Source organism: Saccopteryx bilineata, chromosome 6, assembly GCF_036850765.1.
Source record: "Saccopteryx bilineata isolate mSacBil1 chromosome 6, mSacBil1_pri_phased_curated, whole genome shotgun sequence".
Classification (NCBI taxonomy): Eukaryota; Metazoa; Chordata; class Mammalia; order Chiroptera; family Emballonuridae; genus Saccopteryx; species Saccopteryx bilineata.
The window spans coordinates 205,428,227-205,434,226 of NC_089495.1; positions in this window are offsets into that span (position 1 = coordinate 205,428,227).

Sequence of the window (6,000 nt, forward strand, 5' to 3'; positions counted from 1 at the left end):
GGCCAGAGCGGTCACTTCAGCGGGGCAGGATCGTAGGAAAGGTCATGAACCTAGAGTCAGATACACATGACGCTATTCGTGGCCCCACCATGTATCCAGTCCTGGACGGAGGACAGTTGATCTCCCACCTTGGAGCCTAAGTTTCTGAACTGGAAGAATAGAGCCAATATCCACTCCCACGCAGGGAACGTGGAGGGCTGCTAGAGGAGCGAGCTGTTGCTGACTCCCGGGTGGAGGGCAGAAAGGTACATCTCCTGAGGGCCCTGCCCTCTGGACCATGGCTGTTCTGCACGGTTACGGGTGATCACGGGACATGTTTTACCCGGGGGAGAGCTCATTACCATGGCAGAGAAGAATGTGACAGAGGTTAGGATGAGAGGATCTCTTTGAACAGCCAGGTGGCGTTTTAAAGGCTCCTGGGAGGTAGAACTCACTGTGCTTTCTCCTCAGTGATCACCTTGATCACTACCTGGAAAACACCTTAGAGCTCTGAGCGCTGCAATTACAATCACAGAATACAATCTCAGCGCTGCGCCTGGAACATCATCCTTCTCTCCTCTTGCCTTCTATCCATTCCTTCTTCATCTCATGCTGGAACTCGGGTGGAAAATAAGCTTCCCCTGCTTGGGGGTTTGGGGGAGAAAGGGGACCTTTACTGTCTGAGAACCCACAATGGGCCAGGCACATGATGCACAAGATCATGGAGCAGAAGCACTGTATAATAATCACAATAACAACGTTAAAGCTGAGGAATCTGGCGCACAGCATATCTAGGCTCTTCCTTTATTTTATTTACTATGTGATTTCTACTGATACGTCTTCATTGATATCAAATATAAGTATAATCACACACTTACCTTCTAGAGTAAGTTTAAAAATTAAAATAGGTAATGCATAGCCCTGGCAGGGTAGCTCTGTTGATTAAAGCATTGTCCCAATATGCCAAGGTTGCAGGTTCGATCCCTGGTCAGGGCACATACAAGAATCAACCAGTGAATGCATAAATAAGTATAACAATAGACTGATATTTCTCTCTCTCTCTCTCTCTCTCTTCCCTTTGTTTCTCTCTCTAAAAATCAGTAATTAAAAAAAATAGCCTGACTTGTGGTAGCGCAGTGGATAAAGCATCGACCTGGAATGCTGAGGTCACCAGTTTGAAAAGCTGGGTTTGACTGGTCAAGGCACATATGGGAGTTGATGCTTCCTGCTCCTTCACCCTTTTCTCTCTCTCTCTCTCTCTCTCTCTCTCTCTCTCTCTCTCTCATCTTCCCCTCCTGTAGCCATGGCTCAATTGGAGTGAGTTGGCCCTGGGTGCTAAGGATGGCTCCATGGCCTCCACCTCAGGCACTAAGATGAACTTGGTTGCTGAGTGACAGAGCAATGCCCCAAATGGGCAAACCACTGCTCCCTAGTAGGCTTGCCAGGTGGATCTGGTCAGGGTGCATGTGAGAGTCTGTCTACCCACCTCCCTGCCTCTCACTTGATTAAAAAAAAAAAAAGATGCAAAGGAATGAAAGAGAGATAAAGATTGTCCTGTAAAAACAAACGCTAAGAGAGTTCAAAACCACTAGGCCTGCCATACAAAAAGTGCTAAAAGGAGTTCTTCCATTAAAATGAGAGGAGGCAAAGTGACAACATGAAAAAATATAGATAATATATAAAACACATTGGTAAAGATAAATATAATCAAATTCAGAATACACTAACACTGTAATGGTGATGTGATACACAAATCACTTTTCTAAAAGCTTTTAAAATATTACAAATAACTGTTACCACAATGATCTGATGATGCATGAACAATATAAAAAGACGTAAAGTATGAAACCAATAGCAGAAAATGTGGAGGGAAGAGAAGTGGAGGTGTAAAGTTTGTGTACATAATTAAACGTAAGATGCTATCACTTACAATAGACTGTTCCAGCCCTGAGAAGATTCTAGGTGCCACTGGTGTATGCACAGAAAAACAGAGCCATGAGGGCGGATGACGGAGTCAAGAACCAGACCCAAGTGCATACACAATCTAATAAATGACTGAGAGAGCATTTTAAATCCCCGAGGAAAGAGTAGATGACTGGATTGGGAAACTGACCATTTCATAGAACATAAACGAAGCCTGATCTGTATACCTCACATCGTACATACAAACAAGTCCAACTGGATTAAATACTCAAATGTAAAAAGTAAATTTATGGAAGTACTACGTCCAAAAGCCAGTGTGTAAAGCTATATACAATAGCATATAGATAGCTGTAGTAATAAAGAAGGTATGATGTTGCTTTATGACACACACATCAGAATGGAGAGCACAGACACAGACTCAGGCACTCAATGGGAAAAGGATGACAGTGTCAGCAATGATGCTAGGACAAGTCCAGAGCCCTATGTGAAAAAAAACGGCTTGACTTTTCCTTCACGCCATTTAAAAATTCAGAAACTAAACATAGACTTAAATAAAAGAAATAAAACTTCTACAAGTTTTCTGCTGAAAACATAAGTAAATAAATAGGTGACTTTGGGGTTTAGCAACAATTTCTTAACTATGACACCAAAAGGCTCAAACTATAAAATTAGAAAATGAGAAAGTTGAATTTTATCAAAATAAAAAGTAATCATTAAAAAAATACTCTCATAGAAAGGAAAGGAGAAGTCACAGATTGAGAGGAAGTATTTGCAAATCATATATCTAACGAAGTTCTTATATCTAGAATACATAAAGGGAACTTGGTCAATAACAATGAGAACAAACCCTCATCAAAATATGGGGAAAACATCTAAATAGATGCTTCATCAAGAAAGATATATGGACGGCAAACTTTATATAAAAAGATTACCAATATCTTTTATTACTAGGAAAATGCAGATTAAAATCACAAAGAAACACCACTATACACTCACTAAAATGGCTAAAACTAAAAAAAATACTGCAAGTGCCAAGTGTGGGTGAAGATATGGAGAAAAATGAGCTGTCTGTCATATACTGCCGGTGGGAATGCAGAATGACGTAGCTATTTGGAAGACAACTGGTAGTTTCTTTTTTTTTTTTTTTTTTTTTTTTTTTGGTATTTTTCTGAAGCTGGAAACGGGGAGAGACAGTCAAACAGACTCCCGCATGCGCCCGACCGGGGATCCACCCGGCACGCCCACCAGGGGCGACGCTTTGCCCACCAGGGGGCGATGCTCTGCCCCTCTGGGGCGTCGCTCTGCCGCGACCAGAGCCACTCTAGCACCTGGGGCAGAGGCCAACGAACCATCCCCAGCGCCCGGGCCATCTTTGCTCCAGTGGAGCCTTGGCTGCGGGAGGGGAAGAGAGAGACAGGGAGGAAGGAGGGGGGCGGGAGTGGAGAAGCAAATGGGCGCTTCTCCTGTGTGCCCTGGCCGGGAATCGAACCCGGGTCCCCCGCACGCCAGGCCGACGCTCTACCGCTGAGCCAACTGGCCAGGGCCAACTGGTAGTTTCTTAATAAGTGAAATACACACCTACCCTGTCACACTGTCATTCCACACTTGCGTGGGTCAAAAGGCAGATCTTTTTTGATATTTTTGAGGAAACTCCATACTGTTTTCCACAGTGGCTGCACATGTCTGCATTCCCACCAGCAATGCAGGAGGGCTCCCCTCCCTCCGTACCCTCGCCAACATTTGTTTGCATGACAGTGTTGCCTTTTCCCTCAAGAATAAGTTTGGGCCTGACCAGGTGGTGGTGCAGTGGATAGAGCATCGGACTGGTATGCAGAGGACCCAGGTTCGAGACCCCGAGGTCACCAGCTTGAGCCCAAGGTCGCCAGCTTGAGCAAGGGGGTCACTGGCTCTGCTGTAGCCCCATGGTCAAGGTATATATGAGAAAGCAATCAACGAACAACTAAGGCAGGGATCGGGAAGCTTTTTGGCTGAGAGAGCCATGAACGCCATATATTTTCAAATGTAGTTCCGTGAGAGCCATACAATGATCCATGTAGGTTATGCATTATCCAATAAAAATTTGGTGTTGTCCCGGAGGACAGCTGTGATTGGCTCCAGCCATCCGCAACCATGAACAGGAGCGGTAGGAAATGAATGGATTGTAATACATGAGAATGTTTTATATTTTTAACATTATTATTTTTTATTAAAGATTTGTCTGCGAGCCAGATGCAGCCATCAAAAGAGCCACATTTGGCTCTCGAGCCATAGGTTCCCAACCCCTGAACTAAGGTGTCGCAATAAAAAAACTAATGATTGATGCTTCTCATCTCTGTTCTTGTCTGTCCCTCTCTCTGATTCTCTCTCTGTTTCTGGGAGAAAAAAAAAGTTTGGAAAAGCTCTCGCTGGTTGGCTCAGTGGTAGAGTGTCAGCCCAGCATGTGGAAGTCCTGGGTTCAATTCCCAGTCAGGGTACACAGGAGAAGAACCCATCTGCTTCTCCACCCTTGCCCCTCTCCTTCCTCTCTGTCTCTCTCTTCCCCTCCCGCAGCCAAGGCTCCACTGGAGCAAAGTTGGCCCCAGGCACTGAGGATGGCTCCATAGCCTCTGCCTCAGGCACTAGAATGGCTCCTGCAGCAACAGAGCAATGCTCCAGATGGGCAGAGCACCGCCCCCTGGTGGGCATGCTGGGTGGATCCCAGTTGGGCACATGCGGGAGTCTGTCTGACTGCCTGCCCGCTTCTTCAGGAAAAAAAAAATGTTTGGAGAGACAGATGCTGTTGCGCTCTTGACAGATGCACAGCATTAAATCCAACAGATGCGCTTCACTTTATGGTACTCTATTGCTGGCCTCAAGTGGAGACTGAAAGACAACTTTTACGTACATCTTTGAACATGGGTTTATTTCTTTTAAAAATACTTTCTAAACTGCCAGATTATCAGCAAAGTATCCTTTTATTCAGCAAACAATTGCTTAGCTACTCCTCAATGCCCAGAGCTACTATTTTAAAAAAAGGAATACTAGGTAGTGTTTAACAAATACATTTTCTTTTAGGGGAGAGACAGATGAACAGACTGTCGCCATGCAGTAAGACAAATACTCGCACAGAGCCAACACAGGGGGCATGGGAAACAGGCAGGAGCACCAGCCTCGGGGAGATAGCATAAATTCTTCTTCTGTCTCCAAATGGCCAGACATTTCAGCAGGCCCTGCGTCTCCTCTCCTCTTCCCCCCAAGGCATGCTTAGAATAGGGCTCTTGTACAGCGATGCCTCAATTACAGCTGCGGGCCAGTGGGCCGAGGCCATGCTGGGCACAGTGTCCCATACCCTCCGGTTCGCTGGCTGAGCCCAGCCCCCCTGGGGACAGGCCATAAAGGCCTGCGTGCAGAGTCACGCTGAAGGGAGAGCTCTGGACTCCACAGAACCGCCGCCTGCCTCCTGTTCTCTCGGGAGCCATGAAGTACCCGCTACTCGCTCTCGCCATTTTTTTACTCCTGGCCCCGTTGGTCTCAGGTAAATGGGATCTCGGGGAAGAAGAAACACCGACTCGGAACGGGGTCCTGCACAGGGCGTCCCAGTTATCAAACTGGCCGCGGGAGCGGGGGCCGGGCTCTCACAGGAGGGGGCGGAGGCTTGTCTTACTCCTTCAAGACCCATCTGAGAGATCTCAAGGGTCGCACAGTACAGCGGGGTCCATGAGTGCAGCTGAGGGAGGACAGGGGGACGCCACGGACTGGATGAGGTGCCCTCCCAGACCTCCCTCGGTGCTGTCACTCGGGGCCAGCTCAGTCCCGCCACGCCTCGCTTCCCTCTGCTGCACCAGGTACCGCCACCCAGAGCGACGATTCTGTGATGTTATTTCTCCCAACTTTCTTGGTTCTTCAGAGAAGGTCACCTTCTTATTTTTTTTAAATGGAACCACTTTATTTTATTTTTAATTTTAATTTTTTCAGAGACAGAGAGAGAGTCAGAAAGAGGGATAGACAGGGACAGACAGACAGGAACAGAGAGAGAGAGATGAGAAGCATCAATCATTAGTTTTGCGTTGCAACACCTTAGTTGTTCATTGATTGCTTTCTCATATGTGCCTTGACCGC